This window comes from Carassius gibelio, chromosome B14 (assembly GCF_023724105.1).
Source record: "Carassius gibelio isolate Cgi1373 ecotype wild population from Czech Republic chromosome B14, carGib1.2-hapl.c, whole genome shotgun sequence".
NCBI classification, from domain to species: Eukaryota; Metazoa; Chordata; class Actinopteri; order Cypriniformes; family Cyprinidae; genus Carassius; species Carassius gibelio.
This window is the reverse complement of record NC_068409.1, coordinates 2,783,473-2,798,141: the sequence shown is the minus strand read 5'-3', so window position 1 is coordinate 2,798,141 and position 14,669 is coordinate 2,783,473.

The following is a 14,669-nucleotide window of genomic DNA, read 5'->3' as shown; positions in this document are numbered from 1 at the left end:
CCAACTGGTTTGGCCATCAGAGTACTGCTAAACCACAAAAACCAGTATGTGTGTGTGTGTGTGTGTGTGTATATATATATATATATATATATATATATATATATATATATAATTTTTTTATATATAATTTAAACACCAAAATCTGTTAAACAAAAAAAAACTAACAAGAGATTCCTGTCTGCAAGTTATGTTGTCTTTATTTTTGTCTATAAAGATAAAAAAAGATAATTTTTAATTATGGGAATGCAGTTCCTCTAATACCCATTGATCATTGTATTTCCTATGTGGAGAAAAGTATGCATTTTTATACATAAGTACATTTGAGTTGATAAAAAAAGTGCATGTAAAGTGATAGCTAATTAAGAAAACAGCCATATTCATATAGCAGCTTTTTTTCATGCAAATCACTGTCCTTAAGTTGTTTGAGGGTTTGGAAAGTTGTTGCACTGAAGCAATGTGGCAAACTCTTTTGAGAAGAGATATGACATCTACATGAGAAACTTAAATAAGAGTTTTACTCCAAATACAGTTGCAATGCTCAGTTTCAGCTTTTTCAGAGCGCACTCTACATTTTTCCCCCCTGGCAATTGTATTAAGCAGAATTTAAAGTCATTACATACATCATAACATACTCAATGGCTAAATTTAATGTTAGTGTCTTTGAGTTATGCACAGCACAGAAGAGCATATTAAGGTTTTATTATTATTATTATTATTATTATGTTTTTATCATGAAAAGTAGTTTGACAAAGTTGGCTATTTAATCTTCTTTCATAATTGATTTATTTTGCCAGCCTTTCTGTGCTTATAGGGTCTGGTCATGTATTTTATTTTAATTCACCATAATTTTAGCTTAGCAAAGGGGCAAGTTATATGATGTTTAGGAGGGGGAAGTTACTTTGGAATATATATATATATATATATATAGGGGGGTGAAATGCTCATTTTCACTCAATATCCTGTTAATCTTTAGTACCTATAGAGTAGTACTGCATCCTTCATATCTCCAAAAAGTCTTTAGTTTTATTATATTTATAAGAGAAAGATAGTCTGTACCGTTTTTTCCCGGAAAAACACAAGCGGCTGGAGGCGAGACGTGTGGGCGGAGCTAAAGAATCACGAGCGTGCGTAAGCTTTTGCGTTAAGAGCGTCTGGAAGCTGTGACATTACCGTGAGGAAAAAAACATCATCCAAAACAAACTATGGCTAACAGTCAGTTTCAGCCGTATATTTATGATCCACAATCAGATCCCGAGGCTGAAATTGAACAAGAGTAGCAGCAGCAACGACTACAGCAGGACGTCTCTATGTGGTATGTATTGAAACTGTATATATTTGCTTTGCGGTTTTGGAAAATGATTAAGTTCCACTTTATGTCATCTTTTTTTTTATTTAAATGTGTACATGTGGGAAGTGCAGTTTGATGCCAACATCGCATGTTGTTTACTTGATGTGCTTACGCGCCGATAGCTAAGTTAACAACACAGAGATATTTGAAGCAGTTTTACTCACCGCCTGCGGTTCCAACACACGATCGTGACCCTTTTTCGTTGGGACTGCATCATCCTTAAGAAATAAACGATACACAAATCCGGCGTCAAACTGGGCCTTGTTTGTAAAACAAGCATCTTCGAAATGCAGGGAACAAACAAAAACACTTCCATAACTCCGTTGATGCTCTGTAAAAATAAACTCCATCCACTGGTCCCTTAATGCTGTTTTTTTTTTCTTTGGTCTGCTGTGCTTTGGTGACATTTTGCTCTCTCGCTGTGGTCAGTGAATGTCTCTGCTCAACGGGCGCGTGCGCTTTTCTGGGAGAAGTGCCCTTAGGACCCATATAAGGAAATTCTGCACCATCTAACGTCACACAGACCCATACTCGAAAAAAACTTTACGAAACTTGTAACAAACCGGAAGGAGTATTTTTGGAACATTGTCAATGTTTAGCATGGGAATCCAACTCTTTAACAGTGTAAAAAAAAACTCAGTATGCATTAAATAGCATTTCACCCCCCTTTAATGTAGTAAAGTTGTATGTAGTCTATGTTATCTCTATCGATGTTCAGTAAACTCCTCTTGTGATTTATACCCTCCTCGTGCACTTGTTCTCTACGCTAACAGACACATGACTGTAGCAGAATCACAGACCCAAAACAGTTTTGTTTTGCACTGTTTTTCTATCGTTTTGTTTTTTGTTTGGCAATGGCAATCCCAGCTGTCCAACTCCTGTGCCTGGAGCAACTGGACCGTTTGCTGGAGGACCATACTAGGGACTTTCTCAATCTGGCGTGCCTTACCCACTCCCCCACCGCTCGCTCTCTAATTTCTACTACATCGGCCTGAGCGAGCAGTGTAAGGCACGCTTACCGGCGAAAGGTCCCAGAGAGGATTTCACCGTTTTCGTGGAGTGGGTGCTGGAGAAAAATGGATCCGCATTTACCATCTGCACCGCCGAAGAGGAAATCTCCAGAAACACTCCCGAACCAGAGACCAGCCAGCCGCCATCCCGCCAAACGGATCTAGAGCCCTCACAGCTGCAGACCCCGAGCCAATCACCGACACGGAGCAGGACCTCGAGAGCGCGACTGACCAGGTGTGTGAGCTGGCAACACTGTGCGTCGTGGGACGATTAGTGGAGATCGAGGGCGTGGAGGAAAGCCCTGCCCACACTTCTGCGACTGAGGGTGAGCTGTATTTGGTTTCTGGAAGTTATATGGAGCAATTTATGGACCTTATGGACTGGTTTATGGAGGTAATTTCTAAATCCCCTGTTTCTCCGCTGGTTCCGTCCAGCCCTGATCCTCCTGTATACCCTCCCAGTCTCCCACTCCCACCTCCTCCAGTCAGTTTCTCTGCTCCATTTCCGCTGGTTCCGCCCAGCCCTGAATTTTCAGTTTCTCCGCTGGTTCCACCCAGCCCTGAATTCTCTGTTTCTCTGCTGGTTCCGCCCAGCCCTGAATCTCCTGTGTCACAGCTGGTTCCGTTCAGCCCTGAATCTCCTGTATTCCCTCCCTTCCTCCCTCTCCCGCCACCTCCTAGACCTGCCTGTTCCTCTGCTCCACTTCCACTGGTTCAGTCCAGCCCCGTATCTCCTGTTTCTCTGCTGGCTCTGTCCAGCCCTGATCCTCCTGTGTTTCCTCCCTTCCTCCCTCTCTCATCTCCTCCTAGACCAGCCAGTTCCTCAACCTCATCTCTGCTGGTGCCAGTCAGTCCCGCAGCTCACCCTCAGTCCGCGCCATCTGGGCGCGATGGTTCGCAGCAGGACTTCCAGTCTCCTGCTCTGCCTTGGCTGGTGGATTCCCCGTCTCCGCCTCCAGCCTCTGAGCCCTGGACTCCTCCTCAGTCCTTTGACCTAGCGGCTCCACCTTGGCTCTTAGCTCCACCGTGGCCTGGCATCCCACCTGCTCCACCGGGCTCCCTCTTCCCTCCGGCTCCACCTTGGTCAGTCATCGACCATCCACCGCCTCAGCACTCCATTCCTCTGGCTTTGCCTCATCAATCCATCCCTCTGGCTCTATCAGGCTCCTCCTTCCCTCTGGTTCTGCCTCCATCCTCAGTCACTCCGGCTCTGCAGTGGTCTTCCTCCTCCACCATGGCTCCTCCCGCCGTCGACTCCATCATAAATTTCCATCCTGGCTGGTCTGTGGAGCACCATTTGGCTCCTCCTGCTCCGGGCCCCTCCCTGGCTCCTCCCTCCATCCATCTAGCTCCTTGCTCCCTCTTCTTCTGCCTCTTGCCTGCCCCACGCCGGCCTCCAGAACCCCCACCCTCCCTCCGCTCGTATTCCTCTTGCGGTGCGAGGACGCACCGTTCCGGGAGGGGGCGAACTGTTACGTTCATGTTATATGTAGTCTGTTATCTCTATCGATGTTCAGTAAACTCCTCTTTGGATTTATACCTTCCTTGTGCTCTTATTCTCTATGCTAGCAGACACACGACTATAAAATGTATATGTGTATATATATATATATATATATATATATATATATATATATATATATATATATATATATATATATATTAAATCTAAGGTTTGTTTATAAATTGCTGAAAATGAATCTAATCTAGTCTTTTTTTTCAATCAATCAATCACCTTTATTTATATAGTGCTTTAAACAAAATACATTGCGTAAAATCACTGAACAACATTCATTTGGAAAACAGTGTCTCAATAATGCAAAATGATAGTTAAGGCAGTTCATCATTGAATTCAGTTATGTCATCTCTGTTCAGTTTAAATAGTGTCTGTGCATTTATTTGCAATCAAGTCAATGATATCGCTGTAGATGAAGTGACCCCAACTAAGCAAGCCAGAGGCGACAGCGGCAAGGAACCGAAACTCCATCGGTGACAGAATGGAGAAAAAAACCTTGGGAGAAACCAGGCTTAGTTGGGGGGCCAGTTCTCCTTTGACCAGATGAAACCAGTAGTTCAATTCCAGGCTGCAGCAAAGTCAGATTGTGCAGAAGAATCATCTGTTTCCTGTGGTCTTGTCCTGGTGGTCCTCTGAGACAAGGTATTTACAGGGGATCTGTATCTGGGGCTCTAGTTGTCCTGGTCTCCGCTGTCTTTCAGGGCAGTAGAGGTCCTTTCTAGGTGCTGATCCACCATCTGGTCTGGATACGTACTGGATCCGGGTGACTGCAGGGACCCTCTGATCTGGATACAGACTGGACCTGGTGGCAATGGTGACCTCGGAATAAGAGAGAAACCGACAAATATTAGCGTAGATGCCATTCTTTTAATGATGTAGCAAGTACATCAGGTGTTATGTGAAGTGTTTTTCCGGTTCTGGTTTACCTAATTAATGCAGCCTAAAAATCCTTTAACGGATTTGGATATTAAAAGCATATTAGTATGTTATGTGTATGCCAGGTTAAAGAGATGGGTCTTTAATCTAGATTTAAACTGCAAGAGTCTGTCTGCCTCCCGAACAATGTTAGGTAGGTTAGGTAGGTTATTCCAGAGTTTAGGCGCCAAATAGGAAAAGGATCTGCCGCCCGCAGTTGGTTTTGATATTCTAGGTATTATCAAATTGCCTGAGTTTTGAGAACGTAGAGGAGTATAATGTAAAAGGAGCTCATTCAAATACTGAGGTGCTAAACCATTCAGGGCTTTATAATTAATAAGCAATATTTAAAATCTATACGATGTTTGATAGGGAGTGTGGAAGATTTTTATTAGTAAGGTTTTAATCAAGTATATAATCAATGTGAATCTAGCCATTTTTGCTGCTAGTTATTATTCTATTAAAATCTTATAGGTCTAAAATCTAACAGAAAGTTGCCTACGCCCTGGAATGTACCAAACTGATGAGAAACACATGGTCAGACATACATTGAGGGCCTGTGTTTAGAGTAAATCAAGCAGAGGCCTCTCCTCTCTAGGGATGTATGAAAAGTGTAGTCTAAAAGAAAAGTTTGACTATGTGGAACCCCCATATAGTGTATATAAGGAGAAATCAAATAGCATTCGAGAGATCTGCTTGCAAGGAGCTCTCGGCTTTGTTTTGCTTAAAATAAAGTATTTTCTTCTGAGAGAAAAATCCCTGACTGCGTTTGATTCTTCGGAGAAATGGCAAAAGACACCACAGATTTGACCACCACAGATGGGACTGGACAAGAGTAGAAGAGTGGACAGCCGCTTTTGAGCTGACCGATGATCAACACAACCGGGTGGCCACCATAAAATAAGGTAAGCATTTTTGCTTATAAAATTTGTTTGTGTTTGTTGGGGTCAGTTCTGAGTGGTAAGGACACTTAAAATCTACTCTTCCAAATTTAGAAAAAAATAGGATATCTAAATTGAAAAAGGCGTCTTACTCCAGAAGAAATAACTGCATGCACATATTTGGTTTATTAAAAGGAAAGCCTTGGGAGGTAACCTTGATTTAAAACAAAAATGGTGTAGGCAGAAAAACATTGTATGCAATGGTCTGTGTTTATTGGATAGCTGTGCCTAGGTAAGGACAGTGATAAACGGATAAGCAGATTAGTTAAGGAATCGCGAGGAAAAGTCCCACGGATACCGCTTTGAGAAAGTATAAGTGAAATTCTTGAAGGTCAGAATAGGTGGGCCCTTAAGGACGCTCTAGGTAGAGCTGTGTTTTGTTGTGTGGATGTAACTGTGTCCGGACGAATGAATGTGTGAACGATGATGAATGTATGAACAAATAAATTCCGTATTGGGTGGGTAAGGGTCGAGCACCGTTCCTGGACCGTCACTTCGGTGTGAACTGGTAGAATTGGACTCGACCCAGATCCACTTGAGAGGGATGAATGTATGATGAGCCTTGTTAATAAAAGGACAATTAATGACTGATTATCCCTTAGATAAAGGGAAAAAGTATGCAAGAATAAGCACTCTGGCTAAATAAAGAGTGTAGAAAGTGTGAATGAGTTTAGGAAAATAGTATCAATAAAGTTTGAACCGAGATCTATAATAGAGTTTTGCGTTTTGGATGTCTGTGTGAAAGGGGAGAAAATTTTCTGAGCCCAGTACAGTGGGAGTGAGAGCAAGGGAGGAAGTTTCCACATTAAAGTTGTATTACATGGGTGGACAAAAAAAAAGGAAAGAGAAGCAAAAATAAAAATAAAGAATTATTGTTAGAAATAGTTATCTAAAAAGTGATAATAAAATAGAGTAAATAAAAGACAGTCAAATAATAATATAAATAAAAAAGTGTAAACGCATGAGACAAAATAAAAAACTAAATTCAAAAAGGTATGACACATAGTAAAGAATAAAAAGTAGGGTGAAATGGGTAAAAATAGTTAAATTAAGTGAAAGGAAAAGAAGAGATTGTAACCAAGTGACTATAAAACTAAAAAGTTGATTTTTGGTGGTAATAATATAAATAAATAATATAATCCACACCAGTGGAAATAATTGGATTAAAATATCCACTGTGTAAAGAGCAAATAAACAAAATCTCAAAAAAATGGCAGAAGAGAACAAAAAATATGACGACAAAATGGCCAAAGGAAGGGACATTTGTAGTAGTAGTAGTAGTAGTAGCCATTTATTGTCACTAATCACAAGTACCAGCGAAATTAACCATCAACCTGTCCATACATACATACATACAATATGACAGTGGGGTAGACAGGACAGGAAGACAGGGTATTTGAGGAAGAAATAAGTACAGCATAACATTTGGTAAGTGAGGAGAAAAAAAACAACACCCAGACTATGCTCCTTATGGGAGCACAGTATGAGAACAGGAAAAACACCTCAGCACAAAAAAAGCACATAATCAATACACCCTAGACACACAACTTTGCAACTGGGTACGGAACTTGGGGTGGTTGAGGTAATCCAGCGCAGGCAAACAGCCATCCGGTCCCAGCAGCTTGAAAGCGCTAGTCACAGACCCCCAAAGGGGGTTGGGAGGGTGAATGCATATCTGTATATGTGTTTGTGTATTTGTAGGCCTGGAGAGTTGAGACTCTCTCTAGATGCCTCAGTCCGCAGATTTTACAGCGTCACAGCAAGTTGCTATGGAGACGTCCTTGGTCAGGTCCTAGATAGAGTCAACAATCAGCAGGTGTCTGTGGGAGAGGGTGAAGGAATGCAAGAGAAGCCAAAAGAAGATAAGATACCAGTTGTTTGGTCTAGTAGCCGCATTTCTTTTCACGGTCACTATGATTTTTCATTGTCCATTGGTCTCCAAATTCTCCAATTTCTTTTCCAAATCCGTGAGCTTCTTCATGATGTTATCCATATTGCGGTTAATAGTCTCAGTCTCAATGCTGACCGTTCTGCCCACTACTTCAATCATGACGGGCAGCCTTGTGAGGCTTTGGACGGCTGTTCCCGTCTTCTTAATTTTCCGATAACCCAGGGCAAAGCCTAATCCAATCAGCAGAAGACCTGTTATCATGGTTCCGAATAGGTAGATGTCTTCAATGTCCTCCACGGAAAGAGTCGCCAGACACACGACCCGCCAATTCGCCCATGCGTCCATCTTGTAACCAGCTGCAAACGTTCCGGCAGGGCAGTCAGGTTCCCCCGAACCCAGGCTTCTCGTCGAGAAGCCTGAGTGTCAATTGCGTTGAGAGACCTGAGAGCCTGAGAGTCAATTGCGTTGAGAGACCAGTTTATCAAATCCATATTCCAGTTTAGGAGAGCAGTGCAGAGAGAGTCTCTCAAGTAGACAAGACAAGAGAAAACAAGCGAAGCAAGGAAAGGCAGGGAGGACAGGAAAGAAATGCGACCACCTCCGTTGAGAGCAAGAGAGAAGAGTTTGATGTAGCATTGTGTGAGGAAATTGAAACTCTGATAAAAAAAACTATGAAACTAAAAGCATCAGTATGAAAAGAGAAAAAAGAGAAAAAAAGAGGGAAAAAGAGGAAGAAGTAATTGCTCTGTTTAAAAAAGAAGGTGAGGATATGTTGAAGAGCATAAAACAGGCCAGGAAAGTCCTGAAGGGGGCAGAGAAAGATAACATGAGAAAAGAAAAGTTATTTTCAGAGCCTCCCCCCTATCTGCCAGTAGAAGGAGAGTTCCAAATACTCAAGGGAACCGTGGAGATAACAGGAGAACTAGAGTTAAAAGGGCAGTTAGAGATGGATGAGGAAGATAAGCCAGCTGTAAAAACACAGAGGCAACTCAGAAAGGAAAGTGCAGAAAGTTTGCAACTTGATTGTTACAGGCAAGCACGTACAGCATTAGAAAAAAATGAAAGCTAATCAGGAAGATAAAACCTGGTTTGAGGAAGGATTAGAAAGAAAGAGGAGGAAAGATAGAGATATTGTAGCACAAGTACAAGCTTTGGAAGAAGAAATGGAAGAGAAAATTAGAGAATCAGGGAAAAAGATCAGAGAGGTAAATAAGTTGGAGAGAGGAAAGAGTAAGTTGTTCTATGATAGTGAGGATGAGAATCAGGCAGAGGAGTTATTTGATAACGGTAAATGGGAACAGGGCAGAGATAACGGAGTATCGTGCGGAGTATCCGATCAGACTGAATCCTAAATCACTGAAAGGAGAAGAGATGGGAGCCTCAGAGAATCCAACCACTTATGTGCAAAAACCACTGAAAAGGTGGAAACAAGAAACTGATGTCAACATTGTTTAGACAAGCTGTGATTGATGCTATGCCACCAGCAGTAAAAAGCAAGCTGGAGGATGTGGTCGGTTTAACTTCTAAAACACACAAAGAGTTTTGTGACCAGTGGAACAACAAAGAAAAAATGAACTAAAACTTAAAAGTCAAGAGAAAGAGTTACAACGTAAACTAACTCAATTACAGCTTGAAGAACTCAAAAAGAAAAATAAGAAAAATATTCAAGCTTCAGTAACAAATGCAACAGCAGAACAAATGACTATAATGCCTCCAGTAATTGCTCCACAACCTACTATTCAGTCAAACCCACTTACAGCAGTCCCTCCAAATGAACACTTGAACTCTGTGCACATAATAAATGTTTATACTCAACAGCCAGGACAAATGGGATGGAGAAAAAAACCCATACAGCAAAGAGGCAGAGGCAGAGGCAGATGCAGAGACAGGCCTCCACCATTGTGCTGGGGCTGTGGACAGCCCGGGCACATCAAAGCTGACTGTCCAAATCAGCAATGGCCACAGCAACCTCATGGTGGAAGGGAGATGAGCTGGCAACAGCCTACTTGGGGTCCAGTGCAGGGCCCAGTAAACCCTTGGGGAGGTCCCAATCCAGGCTAATAGGGGTGCCCAGAGAATCCTAACGGGGAGAGTCAGCTTCCAATTTTATCAACAAAAGCTGATCAAGAGCCTATTATGCAGAGTAAAATAGAGGGAAAACCATTTCCATTTTTGGTAGACACGGGGGCAAATTTAACGTGCATTAATTTGAAATATGCTTCACATCTCCCCTTGTCTGGAAAATGTGCGAAGACAATAGGATTCTCTTGAAAAATGCAATTGATTCCCATAACAGCTCCAGTGTGACTACAAACAAAGGAATGATAATATAGAACAGAAATGGCAAAAAGAAACAAAAGGACAGCAGATTGAGATTGAGTCTCCAAGTTAAAGGAGCAGCTTTAAACATACCAGAAAGTGAATTTGTCAAAAAATGGTTCAATGTAAATAACTCTGTCCCGCATATTGCTGTATATGTAGGAAGAAATTGGGAAGCCAAAAATTTAGGACCAATGATGAAAAGGGCAGAACAAAGCAAATGGGAATCAACAGAAAACCCATTGATTTTTCATTCAGCTGACAAAAATTACATCAAAATTTTGTGTGCAACCAGTTTGCTGGGAATTCCACAGGAAGTAGTTATCAGCCAAAAGAAAGTGACACAGATGACTACAGCATCTGATTTAATAAACACAAATGAGACTGAATTATTTAAGGAAATGGAGTGTCAGGTACCAACTGAACTATGGTCTCAACATGACGCAGATATTGGATTAATAAAATCAGCAAATCCAGTAAGAGTTCAACTTAAGCCAAATGCACGTCTGCCTAGAAAAGCACAATATCCTTTACGGGAAGATGCGGAAGCAGGAATAAAGGACACAATTGAAGGCTTAGTGAAGGCAGGGGTATTGATAGAAACTACTAGTTACTGTAACACTCCAATTATGCCTGTAATCAATTCAGACAAAAACAGATGTCAACTTGTTCATGATTTACGAACAATAAATGAAATAACGGAAGATATGCCAGCTGAGGTACCAAACCCGCACACTTTACTGACAAATGTCCCTCCTGATGCCAAATACTTTACTGTAATTGATCTTTGCTCTGCCTACTTCAGTGTACCGCTTACAGAAAAGAGTAAATATTTATTTGCATTTACACATGCAAATAAGCAATATACATATTCTAGACTTCCTCAGGGATATAAACATTCACCACATATATTCAACAAGATTCTGAAGGCTGATTTAGAAGACCTTGTAACAGACGGTACACTATTACAATACATGGATGATTTAATTATATGTTCTACCTCACTAGAACAATGTCACAAGGACTCAATTAAGGTGTTGACAAAATTAGCACAAGGAGGACACAAGGTGTCTAAAAACAAATTGCAGTATTGCCAGCCTCAAGTGGAATACTTGGGAAGATTAATTGCATTTGGTACACAAGCTATAGCTCCAGCTCAGTTAGAAGGTATAAGTAAAACACTGTTACCTCAGACAGTAGGACAAATGATGACTTTTCTAGGAATGACGGGCTTTAGTGCCGATTGGATAGAAGACTATGCAGTAAAGGCAGGGCCTTTGAGAGAAATGATGAAACAAGCAGGATTACAACATTTAAGCAATCCATTAAAATGGAACACAGATGCCTTACTAGCATTTGAAACAATAAAAAAAGAATTACAACAGGCCCCTGCCCTGGGAATGGCAGAATATGATAAAATGTTTCATCTTTATGTGGCAAATAGAGTTGATGGTTATGCATCAGCTGTATTAATGCAAGAGACCTGTAGTGGGAGGAAAAAACAGCCTATAGCATACTACAGCACAAAGTTAGACAATGTAGCCCAGGGAAACCCACCATGTTACCAACAGGGTTTAGCTGCAGTGTATTATGCCTATGAAAAAGCATCCACAATAACTATGGGGTATCCAGTAACAATATATACCCATCACAAAGTTGTGGAATTAATAGAACAAGGGAAATTTGTTCTGACACAAGCTCGAATTCTAGCCTATTCCTCATTCCACATATCCAGATGTTACCATTAAAAGATGCCATACAGTTAATCCAGCTGAATTCATTCCTTTGACTTTCGAAGGAGAACCTCATGAGTGTGTGAATGAGTCCTTGGCATTTACTAGATTATGACCAGATCTAGAATCAACACCTATTACTGAAGCAGAAGTAACTTACTTTGTAGATGGTTCTAGCTTTAGGGATCATGAAGGAAATCATACAGGATATTCAGTAGTGAAGAAAAAGAAAAAAATAATTTGAATCTGTGATATCACAACATTGTGTACAGCCTTGCTCTGCTCAATTAGCAGAATTAAAAGCTCTCACAACTGCATGTCAGTTAGCAAAATGACAAACTGCTAACATTTTTACAGATTCAGCGTATGCTCATGGTGTATGTCATCTATTCGGAGCAGTGTGGAAACAAAGAGGTTTCAAAAAGAGTGATGGGACTCCCATCCAACATAGTGAACAAATAGGGCAATTGATTTCTGCTATGATGCTACCAAAACGACTAGTAATAATCAAATGTCAAGCACACAAGAAGGGAAATGACCATGTCATCAAAGGAAATAATGCAGCAGATTTAGAAGCTAAAAAAGCTTCAGGGTGTCAAGTAGCAGTATTAGCACCTGTTGTACTTATCGAACCTCATCCTCAATTGGATGACATTATTCGAATTCAACAACAAGCAGGCCCCTATGAACAATCAATGTGGCAACAAAGGGGAGCTAAAAAAGACTCACAGGAGATCTGGTGTACACATGAAGGACACATTGTTGCACCTACTTCACTGTTGAATATTCTTATTACAGATGCACATGGTTTTGACCATTGTGCAAGGGGAGTAGTAGTAAGAAAAATTAAACAGCAAGGATATTGGTCTCCTTATTTACGTATATGCAATGGTGGATGAATTTTTGTCCACATGTGAAGTGTGTGCTAAATACAATGTAAGAAAAGGCATAGTGACACCAATAGGCCATATTCCAACACCTAAATGACCCTTTAAACATCTTGTATGCGATTATGTGGATATGATAAAGCGTGTACAAGGCAAAAGATACATGCTTGTTATCATAGACAGGTTTAGCAGATGGGTGGAAGCGGTACCATCCGAGGATCTAGAAGCAGGAACAGTAATTAAATTTCTAACAAGAGAGGTAATTCCTAGATTTGGAATTCCATCAGAAATAAGTTCAGATAATGGGTCGGCATTCATACAAAAAACTGTGAAACAAGTGTTGCAACAATTAAGAATAAAACAGGATGCGTTTATAGACCTCAGTCACAAGGGATAGTGGAGAGGGTTAATGGAGTTATCAAGGCCAAAATAAACAAAATATGTGAAAGTACTAAACTTAATTGGATTGATGCATTACCGCTTGCTCTAATGAGCTATCGCATGCAAACTAACAGGAACACACACTTAACACTGCATGAAATGCTTACGGGTCGACCCATGCCTGTGCCATATTGTAGAGGTCCCTATAAAGGACCGCCTCTAGAACAATTACAAATGGAACTTCGCTCTTATATGAAGAAACAAACTGCCATACATAAAGCTATCTATTTACAGGAAAAAAGAAAAGAGCCCAGTGAAGAATCGGAGACGGCCTGTCCAGTTGTTCCAGGGGACCAAGTTTATCTGAGGGTATTCGGAGGGAAGCACAACCTGGTATCATCTAAACCAATGTACTAGAGTTCCCACAGGAAAGGCAGAAAGAAAAGAAAACAGACAACCAGACAATGCAGGAGAGAGCAATGAGGAAGAATCAGAGACACATGATGAAGTGCAAACTGACGAGAGCTCTTTCCTCCTGTCAGACAAACTGGAGAGGACAGAGAATAAGTCTGACAACATGTCTGAAGACCATCCTATGCCTAATGCATCTCATAATGCAGACTCAAACTCAACCGATAGAAAGAAACCTGACTTCTCTTCAATTGACTTTACAACCTTTGAACAAAAGTGACAATGTGATCAACAAAAATCGTAGAGACATTGATTATGATGTTCAAGGTGATGAAGATGTTAGTCAAATTGATGCATTATGGGATACAGCCCAAAATAATGAATGGTATAAATGGGCATCCTTTACAGCTAAAGAAACAGGAAAAGAAAATTGCTAGATGTGCTCCAAATCTCAGTTAAACAAAGTAATAGCCATACCAAATCCATATGACTACCGAAAATGTGCCCAATTTGGGAGAAACTTTTGTCATTTAACAGATTTTACCAGGCCATATTGTATTGCTGAATGCCTTGGATTTTTAGGAAATCCTAAATTAACAGATTATTTCTTTAGACCACTCTGGGGATCCTGGTGTCAGTATTCAGATATCGGTCAAAATATAAAAATTGAAAAAACAAAAAGTAGAGATTCCAAAATGGTATAGCATAGATTATAAACAAAGAATATGAGTGTTTCCATAAACCAAAAGGAACCCAAGATGTGGGTAAATTCAAAGGAAGATGTGCTATTATTTGGTATATAGATAAGGAAAATTCTTGGAAATCAGGAGTTCCTTCTAGAGCTCAAGAACTTTTAGCATTCGGAACAACTAAAGGAAGTAAAATAGCACCTGAAAAATGTGAAAATCAAACTATAGCCTTACCTCCAATAGAAATTTATGAAGATCAATCATTAATAAAAGCAGATTTCTTTTGGATCTGTGGAGGTGAAATATTATTGCCTTCTTTACCAGTTGGATGGAAAGGTATATGTGTAAGAGTACGATTACTTCAAGAAGTTAGCATAGCACAATGGGGAACAGAACAGAGCACATACAAGGAAGACAATAGAACTAAAAGAGGATATGAGCCAGACCCCAATGTATATTTAGACTCAATTGGACAACCAAGAGGAATTCCTAATAAATTCAAGGCAAGAAATGAAATAAAAGGAGGTTTTGAGTCAATCCTGGTTTGGATCACACCAAACAAAAATACAGAGTGGATTAATTATATCTATTATAATCAACAAAGATTCATTAATTATACTGATGAGGC